The 24,069-nt window shown below is 36.2% G+C and overlaps 1 long non-coding RNA gene across 2 annotated transcripts in view; it reads left to right on the top strand.

The window, feature by feature from the left end:
* Positions 1 to 24,069, top strand: part of LOC135447298 (uncharacterized) — a 73,328-nt gene that overhangs the window by 47,691 nt on the left and 1,568 nt on the right. The window contains exons 1-4 of one of the 2 annotated variants that reach the window (XR_010440054.1): positions 2,985 to 3,086; positions 4,920 to 5,006; positions 5,838 to 5,905; positions 23,431 to 23,466. This is a non-coding gene — a long non-coding RNA (uncharacterized LOC135447298). Of the gene's footprint in view, positions 1 to 2,984; positions 3,087 to 4,919; positions 5,007 to 5,837; positions 5,906 to 23,430; positions 23,467 to 24,069 lie in introns of those variants that run through there. The other variant, XR_010440055.1, reaches the window with a different exon arrangement.

Raw genomic sequence — 24,069 nt, 5'->3', positions numbered from 1 at the left:
TTACCAGAGAGGGGAAGGAGACTGGTCCCTTTATAGCCCACTCACAGCTTATCAGTTATGGGGACATGTTGTTTCCTGGAAAGGTGCTCTTATCAGAAGATGATTGCACAGAGGTAGGTAGTTCCTACCATTTGCAAATGGTTTTGTCCTTCTTCAAGGCAAACCCTCTAATCTAGAAACCTGACTGGCTTTGTCTTCAGCTTTGGGTTTGAACAATGTACAGAAGCAGCAAAGTTTTATGTAATGCCTCTTTCTTCTTCGTCTTTTTTTTTGAGCAGCAGCCAGTTGTGTTTAGCCATAAATTCAATGTATGAGAGCGTAGTGCAATGTCTTGTGCAGGCATATGCCTGCTCCCTTTTAGCAATGGCATAGATTAGTCTAGGCCACTTCAAATTTGCACTTGTGTATTAGGTTTTAATGGATCTTTTCAACTTCCAATTTTTGAAATAGATTTAAATAGTACATAAACAATGTATGTACACAAACATAACATATGTTATGGAATGCTGGAATGGTCTGCCCGGGGAGGTGGTGGAGTCAGCATCCTTGGATGTGTTTAAAAAAAGACTGGATGTGGCACTTGGTGCCATGGTTAGTTCAGGTGTTAGGGCTGGGTTGGACTCGATGATCTTGAAGGTCTCTTCCAACCTAGTGACTCTGTGTGTGTGCGATTCTGTGTGTGTTTCACAGGTTTTCAGTCTTTTCAGCCTCAGTTCTACTGATCATTCTCATGAAAAGACAAGAACCCCCCACCAACTTCATTTGAAATTTGAAAGTAATCAGGTGGTAAAAGTGAGCTGTGACATCAAAATATGTAAAAATTCAGATGCTTACACTGTCTGTTCTTCCTTTTTAATTCTAGCACTGTTTTTCCATCTTGATAAGTATGTAAATAAATAACCTACCTTCCTTATCTAGACCTTTTACTGTTCTCCCTTGTATATGCACAGCAAACAGAGAAAAAGACTATGAAAGCTAATTTTTCATTATCAAGTATGATTATCAAATTGTGTCCAGGGCTAACTAGGAATATTCTGTTCTGCAGTGTAGGAAAAAACCCCTACAAGTCGTTGTTTGGTGCAGGGTTTATTCCATAGTGTCTCACAATGCTCAGGATCTCTAGAGAGAAGAGGATGTCCTTGCACTTCTTGAGAAGTCTGAAAACCTGGAGAGACCAAGTTTGGGTGTTTATGAGGTACTCAGTCCTACTGCTGGAATATCTCAGTTTCTGCAGACAGGCTCCTCCTTCCATGCCTGAAGAACTCTCTTCATTTCTTAAAAAGAGGGTTAGATCCTTTCATTAGGAAATGAAATAAGTACTTTCTTGGCATCTGGAGTGGGAACTAGTTTAATATTATGTAACACTTCCTCTGGTGCTGTTTTAATAGAGCCAAAATCCATTAAATGAATGAAACTCATACTGCAACTTTATAAAACAAATTGCAGGAATTATGAAAAACAAAATGATAGTCACTTGATTTCAATTCCAAAGGCAAACATAAATCAAAATTAAAAAGTCACCCCAGGAGCATTTCCAGGGCACACTAGGTGGTGCTGTAATTCCAACAGCAATTGCTGAATGTGCTTTATTTCTTCTGCTTTCCTGTAAAGGTATAACTTATTGCTTTTCTTAGAGTTCTGAAAATTTTTAAATTATAAATCTTTGCAGTGTAATTTTAAGATGCTCTAATGGATCTTTATTTGGTAGGAACAACATTGAAACCTCTATTTTTCATATTTTGATTTTTGGTATGGTGAAATAAAGTCCAAAGTCTTTGATCCTTATTTTACTTAGGACTAAGGTTTCAGACATGGGTTTTCCTTCTGTTGGGCATTTTTGGGTAAATCCTGGATGTCATGCTCAAAAAATTCTACTGGAGACTGTTATAATCTGTGCCTGCATTGGTACCACAACTTTACCAATATCCACAGAAGTGAATCACACTGCACAGTGTGGAATGGGTCTGTCAGAGGAAGGGGAACACACTGGCTTTAGATTCCCACTACTATCCGTGTTACAGCTATGTAGCCTTATGACCTCATGTGTAGGACTTGCTATTACTTGAAAAATGCCACTGGTCTTTGTGTTGAGCTGGCAGAAGAGCTTCAGGCTTATCTGGCTCTGCCTGGATCTTGTCTTGATCTTTCTGGAAGTTTGTTTTAGCTTGTCTAGCTACTACAGCAATTGCCTAATGAGAAGATGACCATAAACAGCTCATTCTATCTTTTGCTTAGCTTTGTGCAATTTTGTGGTACAGTGCTTCTTGTTACGTAAAGGGCCCAATAATGGGCAATAATAAAACTGTTCTATACAGAATGAACTAGGATTGACCCTGGAATAAAATGTAGGGTAGAGGGGACAGGGAATGACAGTAAAGCCTTTTAAATTATACTAGAGGCCCTGGTGCTATAAACCACTCTGTGTGGTCAGTCACTGGTCACCACAGAAATGCAGCCTTGGGACTGGTCAAACCCAGTGTCAGGAATTGCAAGGAGAACAGGGGAGAAGTGCCCAATACATTAAAATCTGCTGTGTGCAGGGAATTTGGTTGTACTGTGGAATTGTAAAACAGTGGAACAAGCAATGTGTAGAGCATGTTAGAAAGTGCATCAAAATTGTGCTATAGAGACCTTAGAAGGGAGGAAGAAAACCAACATCACACTTCTCCTTGAGAAGACAAGAAAGCAGTCATCAACTTACAATCTTAATCAAAGAAAGGGTGGAATAACACCAAGAATAAGGTGTTACTAGTAACTGGGTGGATTCAATTTTAACTGCTACTTTGGAAGACTTTTCTATAATAATATTTTTTCTTTGATTATTCTCTTTTTTATTTTTCTCCCTGTAATAAGGAGTCCTGGGCTAATAATAACTCCTTGATTAGACTGTTATGATTTGAGATTTACAAAAGTGAGGTTTTAAGCCATGATTTTTTTTTTTTATCTCATGCAAACTGTGCAAGTTGTAGCTCAACAACCTGATGGGCAGATTAGATTGTGATCTGGAAGCAACATCTCCAGCATTTTGGAAGCACTGTGTTTTACTTCCCCCTCTTGAAGATCATTGCATGAGCCAGGGAAAGAAGGTAAAGAAAATAATTTTCAGTGAAGTATGAGTGATCGAGGCTTCATACCTACTATGTATGTTTACAGACAATTAGGAACTCTTCCACAGCACTTTCCCACTCTTCTGTACTCCAAGTGTGTGTGTTTAAGCAAATATTCATAAAGTACCATTGGCATACATAATGTGATTAATTTCATTGTTAGTAAGAATGGAAATTGAGTTCAACTTTCAAAGCAAAAAAAAAAGTCACTGCAGGGCTGGATGAAATTATTTTGGAAATAATACCCATGCTTCTTCTTGTATGTATGGCTTTAAAAATGATATGCATTCACAGTGGTCCTATTAACATATCAGTAACAGCTGGAAATACTCTCCAGCCTTGATGTGAATTAGGAATCATGTGGGAAGATGTGAGAGCATTCCAGTTCAACATTTAGATTAACAATTTCAGACAGTTTGAACCCATACCCTAGGAACAAATCAAAAGGCATATATAATTTTTAGCTCTACACAAGTCATATATTACTTTACTGTATCAGAGTTTGTTCAGGTTATTTAAATAGAGCCTTTCTCTTGTCAAGTGTCCTGTATTAAACTGTAGTTCCATGTTGACATTCATTAAGAAGGAAAGATTTCATCAGATGTTTCCTATCATATCAGAAGGACTTTGCTTTGGGTAGGCAAATATTGCAGAAATTATCTCAGCTTAATTAAACCTAAAAATAGTGAAGATTTAGGAGAATACCTATTTAAATACTTTGCATGCTGTCAGCACCAATTATTTTTGAGTTTTCTAAATTGTTTAAAACACAAAAATGCCAACTATCTTAGGAAACTCTTTGCTCCTACTTTTGCCTTTGAGTTTTCTGTCCAAAAACTTGTTTTATCTATTGATCTTATTTATTAAGGGGTGTTTCAATTCACCTTTTTAATGGTGCTTTCAGCTTATAAAATATTTAATTTCTGCAGAATATTTTGGCTTTCATGTTTGAAATGCAAAACTATGTGCAGTTAAAATAAATGTCTACTTCCCAAATTGAATTACAAGTGGAGCAATATATCCCATTTTATTGTTTCCCATTCTAATCAGAAAGTAATCATGCAGCAGTATATTTTCTGTTATTTCAAACTTCATGTAAAAAATTTAAAAATTTCCAGTCAATCATGCTCTCTTTTTCTCAAAAAATTTGACTCAGTTGGCTTGCTTAAAATGATTTTGTAAGACTAACAGAAGCCTCAAGACTATTAAGTTCATACAGGTTAATGAAAATTAACCTGAAAATTGGATATGGGTGATACTTCCTGAGTGAAATGCTGTGGTATAAGGTTACTGAGACCCATGAGTAGATTCATCTGTGGGAAAATCCTCAACTCAGTAGACACCTGAACATCTAACCATGACACACCTAAGAATAAGGATCTAACTATGCTGAATTCCACTATTTTTTAAGAGTTTCAGCAATGTGTATTATTTTTTTCATTCTACAGAGTGAAAGAAGATATAAATATATATAAAATTCTCTATTAATGAATCAATAGAAAGCAAATGTTTTTCCCACCATGCTTTTTCCTACCTGCAAAGATGCTTCTGCTTGAAATTAAATCTTTACATCAGCCTCTGAAGCAAAATGTTTACTTCCAATGTATCACAAAAGCCTAACATAATTCTTTTTTGCATCAGCCTAAAATCTGCTTCCTTAAAGTATTGTGGTGCTCCATGAGAGTTGAGATCATGTATCTCTTGCTTTCACTGTCTGTCTGCCAGGTTGCTCCTCTAGGCTATCTGAGCTCTGTGGCTCACAAATTGCATCCAGTAACTATGAAAGTTTATTTTTTTTTATCATATTTTCAGGCTAATTTCAGTAGATGAGGAAAACCAGATAACTTGTAGTAAGTGGAATGAGATGGATTGTTACATCATGAAATATAGCATGCCAAGGTAAGGAAATGCCATTTCCCCATAGGAAGTTGAAACAATGAACACCTATTTTGAGAGGAGAAAGATGCTATCAGCTTATGTAGACAAAAGCTCATCATATCTCATAATTTTATGTTTACACAATAAATATCATTAAAGATAAAACAGTATCTTGTAGATAGTGTTTTTTACTGGTACTCTTCTAACAGCCTAATGAAGCAACATTCAAAAACCTCTAGAGGCACTTTGGAAAAGTTCATATTGCATCCTTCCTTGTTCCATAACTGTTCCTGCAAATTTTTGCCAAAACCTTTTCAGCTTTAGTTTCATATCCTCTATGTTGTTTTCACTCAGTTGACAAAAGGTGAAAGTTCTTTGTCTTGGCTTAAGAAGTAAAATGCATCCTTAGTTATGTTCTTTTTAAATCCAGATGTGACAACCCTGTAGGGTTTTTCTCTAACATTTTGTCTTTAAAGCAAAGGTTGAACACAGACTGTCATAAGCAGTCACTTCAGGTCAAAGGGTCCATCAGACTTCCTTCTCTTTTGTGCATCTCCCTTTGCTATCTGTCATGGTACTAATATTCTGCTAGAAAAAAAACCAATGCCAATACAATAAGATTTGGAAATTCCTAATGTTTAGGGGAGTTTGACCAAATTTATAGAATTCTTTGTGCGAAAGATGATGATATTCAGTCATTGCCAACCTTCAGTAAAAAATACCATGTGTGCTTTAGTTTATTTCCTTAGCATATATCAAGGAAAATCTAAGAGGGCAGGGAAGCAAAACCAGAGAAAAATTAGGTGCAGCCTGTTTTTCACCTCCTCTGTCTGCCTCTGCCTCTTTCCCCAGGATTATATAAGATAAAAACAAAGATGACTTTGTGACTCTAAGACACAAAAGATTTTGAGAATGCCCAGGTAAGGAGAAGTTTACATTTGTTATGTTCTTCTAATGCTGCCTTTAAAGCAAATAAAAACATTAGGATATTATTATTTATAACTCATAACTTAGCATAAACCAAGCAAAACCTTAACCTAAACAATTCAGAGGTCTGGCAATCACTGGCTGTAGGAAACTTAATAAAGACAAGTGCCAGATTCTGCACCAGGGACGGGGCAACCCTGGACGTACAGACAGACTGGGAAATCAGGTGCTAGAGAGCAGGGATGTGCAAAGGGACCTGGGGGCCCTGGTCAGTGGCGAGTTGAACATGAGCCAGCAGTGCCCTGGCAGGAGAGCCAACCCTGTCCCGGGGAGCATCAGGCACAGCATCACAGCTGGGCAAGGGAGGGGATTGTCCTGCTCTGCTCTGCCTCACCTTGAATATTGTGTGCAGTTCTGAGTGCCTCAAAATAACAAAAAATATGTCAAACTTTTAGAGAGCATTCAAAGACAATCTACAAAGACAGTGGAGAGCCTGAGGAGGGGAAGCCATAAAAGGAGCAGCTGAGGTCACTTGGTCTGTTCAGCCTGGAAGAGACTGAGGGGAGACCTCAGTGCAGTCTGCAACTTTCTTGTGAGGAGCAGAGGAGGAGCAGGAACTGATCTCTTGCTCCTGTTGACTAGTGACAGGACCAGAGGGAATGGCCTCAAGCTGTTTAGCTGGGATATAAGACAAAGGTTCTACACTCAGAGGGTGTTTGGGCACTGGAAGAGGCTCCCCAGGGAAGAAGTCACAGCACCAAGCCTGACAGAGTTCAGGGAGCATTTGGACAATGCTCTTGGGTGCACGGTTTGACTCTTGGGGATGTCCTGTTCAGAGCCAGGAGCTGGGCTTCACTGACCTTTGTGGGTCTCTTCCAACTCAACATATTCTGTGATTCTATGGTTCTATAACAAATCAATTGTTAGCTTGAATAGTAGTAATCCAGATATACAAACAATATCATTTCCGTCTGAGAATAGTTTTGAATTAATTCATCTGTTCAGGGATTTTTGTCAAGTTGCCTGGTAACTTCACCTCTTTTCAATTTAGACTTATTAGAAAATAATAGTAAGATTTTAAAAAATCAGACAACTCTGAGAACAAATCTGCCACTTTATAGAAATCTGTCAAATTTAGGGCTGGGAAACTGTGTTCAGAATTCATGCCATAACAAAATTCCTAACATATTTTGCATGCTAATCACAGATATCACGGTGGCCTAAATGCGTTAGTCAGGCTTATCCTGCAGCTTACACTTATTTGAAAGTATTAGTTTCCTCCTTTTAGGTCCATACTTTATTGAAGTTACTTAGAAACTTGCTTTAGTAATGCAGGACTGTAGTAATTTATATATATATATATATATATATATATATATATATATATATATATATATATATTTAAATGTTTTTAAATTTCTTTACCAGTTCTCAAGTTTTGAAAAGCCAGAACCACTTTGAATTCTTAAAAAAGAGAAGAATTTGGGTACTGAAATTCAGCATTGGGCTCAGTTATATGCACCATCAAAAATATTCATCATTACTGCAAGATAACAATGGATACTCAGGCTATGTCATATTTATAACTCTTACATCTGTAGAAACGAAAAATGAACATTCAAAAGCCCTTAGTGTAGAAGTCCTACAATGTCACTTTTCATTGATATCACTGAGATGGCGAATGGGCCATAGGAAATTTATTTCTGCAGAAAACATACAATGTACAGGAAATAGGCAAATATACTCATTCTGTTAACAATTTTCATTTGCCTTTCAACCCAGAAGAGCTTGGAAGTTTTAAAACTTTCACAAGGCAATTCTTAAGAGCAACTTAGATCTGAGTTGTGGTCAATTTGCCAGATCTTCACTGCTGCGACACTTCGAGTGTTTTACAGTAATTTAGTTTATTTTAAGGTGCCATAAAAGACACGGGATGAAAATACTTAAGCTGTTAAACTAAATTTTATTTCTGTGGGAGTGTTGGTTATGCATTCACTTTATAAAGAAAACTAAGAAGGATCACTAAAACTAAGAAGATAATTTATTTGAATAAAGCATGTAATATTGCTTTGAATAAATACAACTTTTAAATATTTCAAATTCTGAAGGTCAGGAAATAACTCACGTGATCAGTTTAATTCCTTCTCAAAATATGTTAATGGCGTGTCAGCATAAAGTAGAAAGAAGCAAACAAGGATGAAATAAACACTTGTATATATGTCTGTTGCACTGGCTTGAAACTTGTTAACTCAAGGTGAACTAAGTATTTTCTGCTTATTCATGAAGATTAGGAATGGACCTTGCATAAATTGGCCATATTTTAGGAGATCTATTGATTTTCTCTTTGATTTATTTCCTAACATCATCACCACAGCAGAAAAGGCTGTGGCCCACTTTTTGAAGAGTTTTCTGGTTTGTGCAATCGAACTGCAATGATAATAGTCACAGGACTATTAGCTGGCCTGAAATGTAACCCTGTTAAACATCAACCAAAGCCTTCCACAGAAGGCTGCTGTGTTCTGCTGGTGCGTGACTTCGCTGTTTACAGAAAACTGACTGGCTGTTTCTGGCTGTTTACAAAGCGGCTCTGAAGGTTTACTTAGCAGCGGTCTGCTTTCAACAAAGCTGTGTGCACGATTTCCGACTGCTTTTCATTTTTTTTTCCCCCTCATCTTTTTGGACTTCCATGAAAAGAGGGAGCAGTTTAAATTTATTTAGGACTCTGTTCCACTTGGTCTTCGAGCTTATTTTGGAAGAAAGCATGTGCCTTTTTAGAGGAATTATCTTCTGGGCATTTTTGAAGGCTTTAGATTTGTTGTCACCTACCTCAATTTTAAATCCCAAAACTGACCTGAATGGGGCTGCTCCAGGTTTACTTTTTATATTTTACTACTTGCATTTAGTGGGATCTAGTATTGTTAGAAGATCCTCAGTAAACAAGTAGGTGACAGTAGCACACATTTTTTGACCACTTGCGCCCCACAATCTGTAAGAATCAATTGTAGTAGTTTGTCTTTTTCTTAGATTGTTATGAAATGTAATCCTACATGTCTAATAATGTATTTTACTCCTGAAAAATAGTTCTTCACTTGACTGTATTTTTTTTCCTCTTGAGTTTATTCATCAGTTCACAACTCTGTGGCATGATACCATGGCAGACCTCTCCTGATATGTCATCTCTCACATTCCTGCAGCAAAATTGTCTCCCCAATGATAAATTTAGGATAGAACAGTTCTCTCCATTCACAAATTTGACCATAAAAAAAAAAATGTCTGTACTTTCTCCTGCTGAATCAAGTAGAAAGGGGCTTGGCTTGTGAGGAAAAAACCTTTTGTAGACAAATCTGTTCAATTACTCCATTGCATTGTAGGAAATACCTAGCTCTTATTATATCCTCAATAATATGATTTTTTTCCCTTGGTTTCACAGAACTGAAAGTTAGTCTTTATATTAATTAAGGAAATGATAAAGTGAAGATTGAAGTAGACATGCATTACTTGCTTGTTATTCCATCTCTGATGGAATCCACTGAGGAAAACCGTCCTCTCTTTGAGTTGGAGAGGACAGGCTGGAGGCCATAGGAATCTTATTTAAAAGGACCTAGCTGTCTTATTAAGTCAGAACTATAAAATAAAGGTAGGTAATTTTATGTGTTGTGAGAAAAGTATTTTAGATTTTTCCAGTACTTTATTGTTCTGAACTAAAATTTTAAAATTTATGAATGTGTGAAGAGTTTTGGAGCATGCCTATTCTTGGATAGCTATTTTGAGATACATTTAACCGTGTGACAAAATGTGATGAATGCATGATCTCATTTAAAATTTTTGGTCTTTATTATCCTTATGCCTTGGATCTGAGCAATGAAGGCAAATTACTTTTATGAGATACAATATAATTATCATAGAATGTCTTGGGTCAAAATGACCCATAAGGATCATAGTAAATCTTTCAGTGTGTTTGCTGTTTCAGGTTGTGTACCTGTGGTGATTCTTCAAATTTCCATAGTCTCTTCTTCTTATAGTATACAGAATAGAAATTTAAATCTTAAAATATAAAGAAGGAAAAAAAACAATGGCAGACGTAGACAATTTTAACCTTTGTTTCCAAAATCACAGTAGATTTTCTCAGATTTATCACTTGGGATCATGAGTATCATATCAAAAATATGTGGTGGGGAGGGCAAAAAAAAGTTAATATTAAAATCAACATTTGTATTTCTGACCATTATGAGATTAAATAGATTACTGCTTCAAGGTTGATTTATGAAATAGTATTCCTCAATCATCTAACTTAAAACCAGTACTACTTGATATTAATTAATGCCTTGAATAACAGAATAAAAAGAGTATGTAGGATATTTTCATAAAACAATGACCTAGAAGCAAGTCATAAAGCATAGAGGATGAGAGATTATGATGTTTTAAAAAAAAAATGAAAATATTTCAGACACGTGTAATAGAAGGAAAAGGTTAGTAGAAATGTTGAAGCTAAAATACTTTTACTTAATTAGAAACGATGGCAAAACAAATTTGTAAAGACAGTAGTCTAGCTCAATACAAATATTGAAGAGATTAAGTATTTTTTGTGAAAAATACATGTGCATGGAGCTGGGAAAAGTGATCTGAACTCACTAGAATGCTGCACTAGGTTGCTGACCCTTGGAAAACAGGTGCTCTTCAGCACTGGCTTAGGATGTGTATCCATGTAGCACTCCATAAAACCAGTTTCAAAGTCATACAAGTGCTGAAATCCCAGTCCTGAAAGTTATGTATTTGAATGGTTGGTTAAATGTCATTGAAAATGGAAAATAACACTGAAAATTAGGCACATATAAAGATCTTGTTGTCAGCCCCGTCCATGAAGAACAATGGACAGCTGACATAGCTTTCAAAAGACAATGGAAGGAAATGCCTTCAAGGGAACTGTTAAAGAAAAGCTTTTTAAAATAGCCCTTAAGACTTTTCTGACTCTGCCTTCAGTTCTGCCATAAGTATCTCAGGACACGACTGTAATGGTGGTGTTAAGGAGCTTTGTGTGTGGATGTTGAATAATGTTATGGTGCAACTTTAGATTGCAAAGGAGCATGAACTATTTCTTCATGAAGTCATAGGCCTGAAGAGGAAAATTCTAATCCATTTTCCTATGGGTACCAATAGGTGAAATAAAATCAAATAATTGCCCTGAGACATTGTTTCAAAGGAAGTCAGTTATGGGGGTAAGAAATTTGCCTAGACAGAGCCATCCATGTAGTAGGCATCTACTCCTGTTAACCCCATACAGCTGTTGGCATGAGTCTGTGTCATCAGCAGAAAACATCTGCACGCTGCTGTCTAGTGACACCATCTTGATGTCACCACAATGTATCAGTACGTAACTGAAAATATAATTTACTTCATAGGCAAGCATAAGGATAATTTATGTAAATTTTGAAAAGTATCTTCAATTAAATTTAAAAAACCCATCGGCTTTTATCAGCACTCAACAGCATTTCTCATCAGACTGTGTGCAATCAGTATTGCCACCTATAACCTTTTGACCATAATTTTGTAATTCCTTCCTCTTCTCTACTGGGAAGCTTTAAATAATAATTGCACTTACTGTCTTTACTCAGTAGAATATGTACAAGATTTATTGCATTGATTTGGGAGATGTATTTTATTTCATTTCTCCTCTGAGCAGATTTTTGAGTCTTTCTTTGCTTCTCAAAGAACAGATTGCTACAAGCCAAAGAAGGGAACTTGATGTACTCCTTACAGTTTAGAAAGTGTATTTCTAAAGTAGAAAGTAGAAGTTTCACGTACTGCAAATAAATATGTGTGGTTAGTTGACTCTGGCTGGATGCCAGGTGCCCACCAAAGCCATCTTATTATTCCCTTTCTCAGCTGGAGAGGAGGGAGAAAATATAACAAAAAGCTTGTGGGTTGAGATAAGGGCAGGCAGAGATCATTCAGCAGGTACCCTCATGAACAAAACAGACTTGGCTTGGGGCAATTAGTTGAATTTGTTATCAAATCAACATAGGACAATGAGAAATAAAACATGTAGGACTAGTTGTAGGTAGGATTGTAAATGTCTGTGAAGCCAGCGTGTCGGTTGGGTTCACTTGTGAATATCAGGATTTTGGATAGCTCCATGGGGTGAAAATGAGAGAGGAAGTAAAATCTCTGACAGCATATGCAATGTCTCTTCCTGGGAGACATTCTGGCCTCTAAAACTCACTTCTAGACTTGCTTTTGGAAAATCATTGAAAGGAATCCCTTACCTGCAAGAAATTAATGCAGTGTAGAGCTTAGCTTATGATAGTAGCTCAGATGCTTGATTTCATTAGCCACATTTTAAACCATGTTCTCTACTTGCTGCTTTATCTGAAAGGATGGTGGATCCTCTGGAAGGATGAACATCTTCAGTTTCTCCTTTGAAATGCATATCACAAATCTCCTTGGCTAAATGCACTGCTCCTTTTCAGGCAGCATGCTTTGGTAATTCTTCCTGCTCTTCCCATTTTATTCACTTTCAAGATAAAAGGTCTACTACTGTGTTTTTTATATTCTTTTGGGGGCCTTTTCAACGTCTCTCATATAGCATGCATGACATGTATGAAAAAGCTTAGATAATACATGTTCTGGAAAAGCAGCAGCATAAAACATGGCTTCCATTAAAAAATATATTTTCATTCACTTTAATTATGAATTAAAGTTTAAGGGTAAGAGATTTCCTCAAAAGAGATTTGCTTAAATACTTACATTAGTGATTTGATTCTGTAATTGTCTCCAGAAGTTGTTTAATTAAACAAATGCTTACCTTTAGTTTAGGAACTGTCAGAATATGTACTTTTAAAGGTCAGGGCTTAGGTAGTTTCCTTATTAATGTTGTAGGAAGGGAAAAAGAGGAACAAAGATCACTGCTTAGCTACTTCGCCTTGCTTTGAATGGAAAGAAAAACCCAAACAAACCATAAAGTCTTAACAATCATTTCGCTTTCATCACGTTTTAAAAGGCTTGCGCAAAGCCTTTCTCCTCTGCAAAGCCAAGCAGGATTTGTCCCTTTATGATGATTGCCTTAGAAAATTTAAAATGCAGGGAAACGAGTTTAGCAGCTGTCAAAATGAGTGCAACTCCTGGGACTAATAAAAAGAAAAACTGTAATGTTGACACATCAAATGATATCCTCGGGATGTGGGACAACACCTAATGTGCGTTTTGTCTGACCTACGAGATGTGTGAGTGGCAGCCCTTGTGCACGGTCATTAACTTAAGAGGGACATTATGCTTAGGTCTCAAATTGTATATACTACTTAAAGGAGAATAAACATCATACTGTAAGTGTGGGAGACCAAAACAAACCCTGAATTTGTTGACAGCTGCATTGCAATACTGATGTGTGCTTAAATGTCCCTTTTAAGGTGTGTGTGTGTGTTATTTCTTCAGTGTTTGGATGTGGATATGTCTAATAATGCTCATCTTTATAAAATATTTATTTGGCTTAGATACGTATCTATTCAATGCATTGTGAGAAACTATAAGAATTACTAAGTATGTGTTTTTAAAAAAAGATGCTAAAACAGACAAAAATATCAGTAGAAAATATAAGTATGAAAAAAGCGAAATGACGTTTTAAGAGAAATTTATTTCCAATAAACTGATTTAATTACCTTGAACTAAATAGGTCAAGGGCTCAAATGCAGAAAACGGTTGCAAGTCAAAATGTAAAACACCCCAAACCCATCACCCTTCAAAGAAAGGTTTCCAGGCTTATCTGGATGAATCCTGACCTGAGAAAGAACTTCTTCCCTCCTGCCCTAAAGACAGCATGAAAGAGAGCTTTATCTTGTAGGTCAGAGAAAGTAGGAAGAGGTTAGAACTGCCAGAAGTCAAGCTGAAGCGACCTTTGCAAGGAAATTAAATAAACAAAAAGATTCCTTAGATAAGGAAGAGAACAAGATCTGTTTGCACGAGGTAACCTGTATTGGCCCCAAATAAGAGTAGTCTTTCGAATCACTTTTAAATAATGATGCTGAGAATCTGCACAAGCCAGACAGCTAATGATTATGGACATGTGGCAATGGAAACCATCTCCCTAATGACAGTACAATAAGCTCAGTATGTAACATATGCTAAATAGATTATGGGTAGGAATTGGATAAGTGCTCTCAAGAGTTTTGCCATTTCAATCTGGTAGCAGCTATTGAGGAAAATGGGATGAGAAGTAAAGGGGAAAAAAAGTAGAATGAAGTATAATTTGTGTTTTTCAATTACATGTCTTCCTACAGTAATATAAGCTTAGATAAGATACCCAATCCCATTACCAGAAATAACTTTTATTTTTCTAATATCCCTAAGTCAATTCTAGCATAAGGCCTTCTGTGTCAGCTAAGGACATTATGCTTTGTCTTTTCTATTAAACATTCTAAACATGCTGTGGAGCAGTGGAGTCTTTTATGGCTCGTTTTGTGCTGAGAGAGTTAAAACTTTTGTTCCATGGACTCACAAACTTTCTTTTGTTGGGTCAGTTTGATTCTGGGAATGGAATCTGATGCCTGTATAGGATGCTATATAAACTCTCCGTTTTCCTCCTTCCAAAAACCATGTTCTATGTATGTTCAAGGTCTGGAGGTGCATCTTTTGTCCCAGGTAACAAGCAAAAGGACAAGAGGAAATGGCCTCATATTGTACCAAGGAAGGTTTAGGTATTGGACATTAGGAAAAATTTCTTTACTGGAAAGGTGGTCAAGCATTGTAACAGGATACTCAGGGAAGTGGGAGAATCCCTGTGCTTGGAAGTGTTCATAAACCTGTGCACTTGGTGCTGGGGATGTGATTTAGTAGTGGGCATGGCTGTGCTGTGTTAATGGCTGGACTGGATGACCTCAGAAGTGAGTTTCAACCTAAATGATTCTGTGTACAAATACATAAACAGCTAGCTTTGCCTTTGCTACTGTGGCCCAACTTCTTGGACAGCTCATGGATACAAAATAATAGTAAATGGCTTGTTGCTTGCAAAAACCAAGCAATGATGCCTGGGAGGGTTTTAAAGGCTGTGTTATGAACACTGGTTATTAGCAGAAGTTACTGCACCGACTACAGCAAGAAACTATTGTTCTCCAAAGAGCTTGGAGAAAATTTGCTTTCCAAAGGCAGAATTTAAGAAACTGTGGAAAAGAGCCAACAGCTCTGAACTGCTATTGCCTTTTCACAAGCAACTGGAGACAAATTTTATTAGAATTTTTTTCCAAGAGGTATTAGCCACTGTATTCAGAGAAAGGAGAGGATAGACAACTCGACAAAAAAAGCTTTCATCGCATTTTCACTAAGGGCTGGGGTGCCTGCAAATTTTTGTTTATTTTATTTTCGACAACTATTATCTGCCTGTCAGTATGGAAGTGCCACACAAGAGGGAGAAAGAGATCACCTCCTGTACATGATTAGCAGCCAATTTGTTCCCTGACATCATCTAAACTCATAATTCTTACCATGTTGGAGAAATATACTTTGTCCTCCTGGAATAACTTTACAGTTTAATACATGTTTTGGTGGGATTGACCCTCCTCCTTGTTGTTGATTGATATATGTCCTAACCTTAGAACTCCAATGTGTCCTATTGTACACCCTGCCACAGCATTTTAGCACTAGGAAAAGATATTCTGCCGTATCTAAATCTCTGTGCTGTGCTGCTTAAGACATCCCTTTTTTCCCAGATTCTGCAAGGGCCATTTCATAAGTCTGCTTCGTGGGTGGCAGGGGATGCAGGAGGAGTGTGCCTGGTATGCCATTGCAGGTGTGACTCTCCAAAGCTACCTGCACTGCAGAGAAAAAAAAGACTTTCATTGCTTGTTTAGGGCTACTTGTGGTATGTCCTTCCTATTCCCTTTTGTAGATAAAGCTGAGCATAGACTAGAAGTAATTCAGCACAGCTCTGTCTAGACAAGCAATGAACACTGATGCATGGAGCAGGTGAAGCAGTGCAAAAGCTGTTGGGAGTCTTCAAGGAGGGTCTACAAAGATTTGAGAATTTGTAAAGCAGGTTTACAGTGTCCTGAATTCTAGCCATTTTCTATACATGCATAGTAGTTGCATATTGGGTGAAAAGAGCATTATCTTTTCTCTCTGAAGTGAAACATTCCAGAATTTTCCCCAATTTCATCAGACACAGCCACAACATTCACTGTATAACCTAAAGCTTGCCATTCTCAGAGCCAGCACTAGTAGAGTGCTGCAGGTGGTCTGTTGAGGGATGTGTGCTGAAAGCATGATGATTCATGAAAGCATGAATATTTATCTCAAAGATAAATATTCTCTTTATCTTTGAGAATATTTTGCCTTAGTCTTTGTCACTTTTTTTCATCTACTGATTTATCTGAGTAATACAATTTGCAGGTTTTTAATTGTGGTGTTTAATTGCTGTGGTAGGTTTATATTTTTCAGCTTTGGAGGATTTACATTCCAGATTGTTTCCTACTTAGCAGAAGCTAGGGCTCAAATGCAAGTTTGACTTGGAGGCAAAGCCTGTTGGTATGGTGGTTTTGGTCTCTACTGTGTTCACATTTGGATTAATTATTTTTGTGGTCTTGTCATAAATAAGAATTAGTTTGCTTTTTGTTTTTTTATGGTGAATATCTGTTTGCCATTGACAGATTCTTGAAAGGTGGTTACAGACTAGTTTTGCTTTAAGAATGTTTTAATTTGGATAATTAGTGTTATATCTCCACAGACAAAAAAAAAAAAAAAAACCAGAAAATAATTGCATTGTATCAAGTATTTTAATTCCAAATAAAATTTTCATTTCAGAAGAGAAAACTATCTGAAACTTCTGCAAAAGAAAATAACTACTGATATGCAGAACATTTTCTGCGTAAATACGCTCCTTGCATGTTTAAGGAAATGAAATTTCATTAATGTTTGGCATATTATATGCATAATCCCATAGAGTTCAAAGTCTTGTTTTACACTTCAGCAGTGGGAATCAGGACTTCCCAACACAATGCAGTCAGAAAAAATGAATTAGCACTGACGCAGAGCTCGTGACCTCCTTGGCGCCAAGGGGCTACATTTAGCCAATTTCCTGCAAGGATATAGCTCAAGGAAAATTTCTCACTGATGCCTAATGTAACATATATGATAACATTTACCTTTTTGTTTTAATTTTTCAGGAGTGACTTTCAAAAAAAAATCATGTTTTTAATAGTTACTTGAATAGCATTCCCTTGCTGAAAATAAGATTTAATTTCATTGCCTTTGTATATGCCCTGTTTGATGGTTAAGTCCAGCGTTTTGTTATTTCAACAAACTTCAAACATGTCATAAATAAATTTCCACTGGGTTGGCACTTCCTTTTTGCTTCCTGATGTAGGGATTGATTGTTCTTTGCAAGTCTCTTGGGATTTTATGAGCTTTCTCAGAATGACTGACTTGACCACAAATTCAACCATCATAATTTTCAGAAACCGTTCACACAGAAAAGCCAATAGAGGCAATTTTTAGAACAATAGCAAGTGCTACGTATTGTATGAGATCAAATGCCTTCTCAGGTGTAGCAAGAGACACTGACAATGATGGCATCTATTCAAAATGTTATTAGTGGCTTAGAGTCAGTAGCACAGAAGGTTGTTAATATGAAAGCTGTATGAGATAATATTCCTAGAATAAGTGTTTCTCACAAGGGGTGTCTTTGTATATGCATAAAAATACTGACGTGGTTAAATAGATTACTTGGCATTTGGGAAGTTTTTCAAGTACTGTGGAGATGAAACAATATTAAAACTACTTAATCCACTTAAGAATGTAGTAAAATTTTAATAATATCTAAATTAGTTAAGTAATACAATTGAATAATTAAGTATCTCAGACAGAAACAATAAAAGAAATTAATGTAATAAAAAGAATTAACTGAGAAAGTACAAGTTCAATGTTCAATCCAAATGCTTAGTGAAAGAGATGTCCAGTGGCATCTTGAATATCCAAGTGAATCCTGATGATCTTCTCTAGGCCTTGCATTTATACCTGACAGCCTTGAAATGTCAGCTATGCTTGGTGTCTGAAACAAGACTCTTGCTATATTTAGTCTCGGAGATTGCCTTTTAGTATTCTACTAATTATTCAATAGTATTACTGTATTCTGGTCATTACTTAATGAAACAGCACGAATAAGATCACTTCTGGATAGTTCAACAGAAGTGTTAAACATCTGAGATTCAATTCCACCCTTTTTTCTTAAGTACTTTTGGCCATAGCTGGATATAATTTCTCTTCTGTGCCAAACTCTTCTGTGTGAAATGTTTGAGAAGATGTCTGTATCCAAGGAATCATAGAACCCTTTAGGTTGGGAACAAACCTCTAAAATCAAGTCCAAACTAAAGGTAGAGCTGCCAAGTTCATCACTAAACCATGTCCTCAAGTGCCACATCTACATGTCTTTTAAATATCTCCAGCAAAGGTGACTTAACCACTTCCCTGTGTCAGCCTGTTCCAGTGCTTGAAAACCCTTTTGGTGAAGAATTTTTTTCATAATATCCAATCTAAACCTCCTCTGGTGCAATTTGAGGCCATTTCCTCTCAGCCTGCTGCTCGTTACTTGGGAGCTCCATTCCCACGTCACTATAACCCCCTCAGAGAGAGCCAGATCACCTCCCTTGTGCCTCCTTTTCTCCAGGTTAAACATCCCCAGCTCCTTCAGCTGCTCCTCATAAAACTTGTTCTCCAGGCCCTTCACCAGCTTTGTTGCCCTTCTCTGGACTTGCTCCAGCCCCTCAATGTCGCACTTGTACTGAGAAGCCCAGAACTCTTTCTGTGATGGCAACAGATGCACAATGACTTCCAACTCCTCCTGGTTGCTGTCCATGTGGAGCGCATTGGTGCAGAAGCACTTCAGTTAGGCTATCAATGCCATCATCCTTTATGAGTTTTTGGATGTCTGATCTGGATTTCCTATTGGCTTTTGAAGTGCTTTAACCAATTAGAAGGTTTCTCTGGAGCCAACTGGGCACATATCTGGGTTTGACTGCTATTGCCCTAGAAGATCTTAAAGGCAGCTTTTTTTTGAAATTTATTTTTGCCAATACTTTGAAACTGCAAATGAGATTGTTCAGTTATTTCCTATTCCAAATATTGGGTAAAACTGGATTAAATATTTAAAGACAGTAATTGCTGAAAAATATGTTTTGTAATGCCGAATGATGCATAATTAGCATTCCTAGACTTACTATTTAAAATATGTCTGGAAAGCATTCTAATGCAGAACTAAGTGTCAAACATGCATTTAATTTATGTTCAAAAAATGCTGCTGGCACAGTCATCCACTTAGGAACAAGTGGTTACTTGACTACTGAGCAAACGTGATACTAATAAATGGAGTATAACATCACATAATTTTCCTGTGATTCTACCACAGAAAAAAACGTGGAGGGCTTTAATCCAAAGTAATCATTTTCCTGTTTTCATCCACAAGTTGTACAGTTTCACCATGCTCTTTGGAAAAGCAGCTGGAATTACATACCCAGTGTAAGCAACTAGTATCCAAGTTTGTACTCAGGCAGTCAATGAGCTCAGAAATATTTATGCATTTGCTTAACAGAGCCAAAACTACTTACTAATTTTTCAGTGTATCTATGCCCTATATAATCATGAAAATCATGCCATTTTAATCAGAATTTTATGCCCAGTGGCGTAACTTTCAGTCTTCAGTTTTAACTGGTGTGCAGCTAGCACATAAAATGAAATTGAAAAGGCAAAACTGCATTCAGCAGAGCACTTTCTTATCCTCCTGCACAAAATTAGAAATTTGCTACAGAGAGCAGAATTACAAGTTTCATCTCCATTGCTCAATAACTAATTCAAACTGGGAGAAGCTGTATGTAAAATAGTGGGAAGACTGATATTTTCATTACCACATCTTATTAAAGAGAAGGTGAGTCTCATTAGAGGAGGTGCTAAATGTCTGCAATGTAAATATCTAAAGTTTAAAATCACTGTGCTCAATTTTGGGTCTGACCTGCTTCATTAGGAGAGAAACTATGTGATGCCACATTCAGGCCTTTCTTGTGACAGCTTGCTATCACTGTAGGCAGAGAAAATATCCAAGATGCTGGATGCTCCAGCACTGGCTGTGGTGTAATCAAGGAGAAAACAGCAGCTGGTATCAGTTTTGGAAGTGGGGAGATGAACAGGGAATCATCAAACAACTGCAGAAACAATGCTGGGAGAGAAATTCCTATAGAGAGATCGTGCGAGAAATTAAGTGGTGAAGCTAAAAGGTGACAGGAACTCAGAGACTTGATGTACCATTTAACATAAAATTAATTTCAGGTAATACTACTTAAAATAGAATGTCTTACATATGTTATCTTACCCATTATATAATAATAGGAAAAAAAATCCATTGTCTGTAAGTCATTCATAATACATACTGAGGAGATCATGTATCATGGGACACACTTGAAAAGGTTTGCAAAGTGCTGCAGTATCTGAGATTATCTGCTCTAAGACCTAGCAGAGGGATAATTTCTTAAGTTAAAATTCTCATTATTACTTGAAAGGACATTGTGGTACTTGGAAGGAGATTTTTCATTCTTTGAAATTTTATTTTTGTATGTATCTGTAATGGTATTTTATCTAGCATGATAATTTTAATAGGAAGGCATTCAAAACAACAGTTTTACCCCAGACTTCAAAATCTCTATGATTTTTTTTCCTCTAGTTAACTGTATATATACTTAATATTTCTTTATTTATATATTTATTTCTCTGTTTATTTCTATGGAGATATATTAAATAAGCTTTATTAGCTATCAAAATGTTTCTGTAAGAATTTAACAAATGTTGTTAATATTTAGAAAAATAGTTATATTCTACACTTCTATGTTAATATTCCATTTTTTTTAACAAAAAATAAGAACATAGCTACTCTCTTGATCAGTCATTGAAAAAAAAAACATAATTGTAAGAGGTCACTAAGAACTATGCTATAGTTTAAGCATCTTTTTGTTTGACTTGGATGTTAGAATTTAAATTATGCCTGGGAAGCACTTCCAAATTAAAGCATTCAAGACCTATTTCTTCATAAAATTGACTAAAATAATTAATTTCAATAGAAAGCAATGGGAAGAAAAGAAATAGCCTTACTGAGCTACAATTCTGGCACCCTTGGGGGAATGGGAACAGATGGTTTTACTACAGATCAAGAACTGTTCTGCATTATTTTTCCTCTCTGTCTCTTGTTTTTTTTTTTTTTTTGGATACTTCTTAGCAAGATGTGTATAGATGTGGGGTTATGAGATTCCATACAGAAGGTTGCATGAAGCCAACTGAGCCAGAAGTGAGATTGTTGTTCTGCTCTTGTGAAGATAGTGGTGCTTCTCTGCTTCTCACAGAAACAATACCTGCAGGAAAAGGATGGAAATGGATCAGAAAAGTTGGCCAGTGGCTGTATTGAAAATATTATAGGGAATCAGACTGCATATAAACTGCATATATTCTGTCTATGAATTAGATATAACATAGTGAGACAGCCTGTCTCACTAGTGCTGGATACAAGTTTTTAGCACCTGGTTGTGCAGAACTTGAAGTATTTTTAATTCTCATCAAAGTTTGTCATGAAATAGAGGATATGCCTCGTTTGTATCTTGTCATGGGAATTAGTCTTTTGTTTATGGACTGTCTAGAAAACAGCCTAATTCTGGTCTGAAAGGGCTTATGCAAGAGAAAGATATTTCTATTGTGTTTATTTTTCAATTAAATACACTTTTTCATCTGTTGAAAATGTACAAAATAGATGAATAGTACTGTAAGGATGTTTTTATAGAATTATATGAAAACCTTGCAGTGCTCTCTTATTTGTAGTTAAGTATCTCTAAAGAGTATGTTTAACTTTTTTTTTTCTGTATTTTGGCATGAGAGGGAAATTGGATCTGTAAGAAATGCATATTGTTTGGTGTAATCTGGAAGTAAAACAGAATGTATCAGAATTTAAAGAAATAAATTAGCTTTTGTAACATTATTTTTCAGTGCATTAAGGGCATATTTAATGCTTTTCTCATACTCTGTGTGTCTTAGCAGATGGAATGATCCCACTGAGCAACCTTCTCTGCTTAGAGTTTTCTACTCAGCAGATGACAGTTTAGGTCAATGATTGTTTCATTTCATGTAAAGACAAAAGAAAATATAGGCAATGTAAATAATAAGGATAAATTAACATTATCAAAGGGAAAAAACAAACTTTAAAGGCTTTAGAGGTAGAAGAGATCAGCTCTCATCAATTCCTGTATGTTGGTTTTTGTCTTTGAAAGGCAATTACTTTTGTTTTTTCATTTCTGCCAAGATAAATTTGGACATATGAGTGTTAAGTATTAATTTAGACATTTGGGTCTTGAAGACAGGCAAGCATAACATTAGCTAATTGCTTCAAAGATAATTTTTTTACTGCAAAACATGTCAAATTAAAATTTTTCTCATTTAACTCTTTAATAGATTTTAAACAATTGAAGTTTAAGTAAAGAGGCTTTTTTATTAAAAATGTTTTCCTTTTAAAAGTTGTTTTAGTAGTTATACTTTACTACACATGAAGATGACAGCTTAAAAAATGGAAATGTATTGCTTTCATCAAGGTATATATAAAGTATTAAATAATCATTAAAATAAATTAAATTAATACATTTAATTAATTTATTAAATCATTAAATAAGCATTGTAAACCAAGAAATATTCCAAAATAATCAAATGCACACCTGGCAAGGCAGCTGAAAATTTAAGTACAAACCAGTTCTTACTGTGTCAATTTACCCTACAAATTAATGAAATCACCGCAAAAATACAAAAATATGTGGAGTTTCTTTGCCCGTAGAAGAACCATTGCATCTCACTTTCTCGAAGAAAGCAAAGTATGGCATATCCCACAGAAGAAAAACATGACAAAAGCATTTTCCATGAGAAATAGCCACATGAACTAGATGAAAAGGATTTATTCCCATATTTGTAAAATTTCCAGAACTACTGGCTTACAGCAGGTGGTAACCTCCAGGACAGTTCAGCCCCTTCTCTAACATCTGGTGTTCTCTTACAAAAACATGATTGTCAAATAAATAGCACTGGAATCCTGGTCAAGTCAACCACACTAGTTTAGAGTATTATGTTCTCCATTTCTGACTTGAATCTTCCTTGCTTATATGAAGTATAATAACTTAAACAGAACTAAGAGAACCTTTCACTTGAGTTTTGGGTGTAAAGCTGTTAGAACTTTGAGCATCTACTGAATTTTACTTCACAGATTAAATAGAGAAGTCATCAGTTTACATGCCTTGATAGAGTTTAGGTATATAAACTGCATTCTAGGTACTTGCCAAAGTGCATCTTCATGTTAGGGACAATTACTTCAGAAATTGCCTCATATGAATTGGGAGCAAATTAAAGAGGAATCCTTTTGGTCTAAGTTTAGGATTTAGGTATCACTCACTGTGATTACAAAGTCATTTGTGAATCTAATTCATTGTGGTTTTTTCCTTTATGTATCCTTTCATCTGTCTCTTTACAGATTCTTCAGCGAGAAGGAGATTTTCAGCACTGGCTGGTGAGTATGCTTGAGGCGTAGCTATGTTTTGGTGTGGCATTTCTCTGTGTTGCAAACTCTCAAGGCAGGGACAAAACAGTGGAGACCACAATTTTGTTTAAGCTGACTGTTTCACAACTTCCCAAACCTCATATGAATAGTTTTGCTGTCAGTAGAAATTGTTTCAAATGCTCCTAATCTTAATTAACACTTCATAAATTGTGAGATTTTCAGTTTTCTCCGTCTTATTTTTTCAGTACTTTTTCCATGAGGCATGCTTTGAGGTTCACAATGTTTCTGGCTCTCTCAGGGAGGGCTAAAAAGAAATCCCAGTAGATATCTGCTGCTTCATTTTGCATGGAAAAGGAACAAGACATAGGGATGATGTCTTCTCAAGCTAGAGAGTTGTAACAGCTATAGTTACCAACCTGTGAAACCTGGAGTTTTCAGGTAAAATACTCCTGAGTAGCTCTTCCCTTCTTCAGTAATCAATGATGTTAGAACAACCTGTAAAGAACACGAATGCTTGATGATATTTACCAGGCCTTGCTACTCTGAAGACTGATCACAGTCTTACAATGAAGCCATTGAAATGAGAAATGCCATTCAGATCAGGGATGTCAG

This window comes from Zonotrichia leucophrys, chromosome 4, assembly GCF_028769735.1.
Source record: "Zonotrichia leucophrys gambelii isolate GWCS_2022_RI chromosome 4, RI_Zleu_2.0, whole genome shotgun sequence".
Taxonomy (NCBI): domain Eukaryota; kingdom Metazoa; phylum Chordata; class Aves; order Passeriformes; family Passerellidae; genus Zonotrichia; species Zonotrichia leucophrys.
Note: the sequence above shows the minus strand (reverse complement) of the source record. Positions and strands in the feature narration are given on the sequence as shown.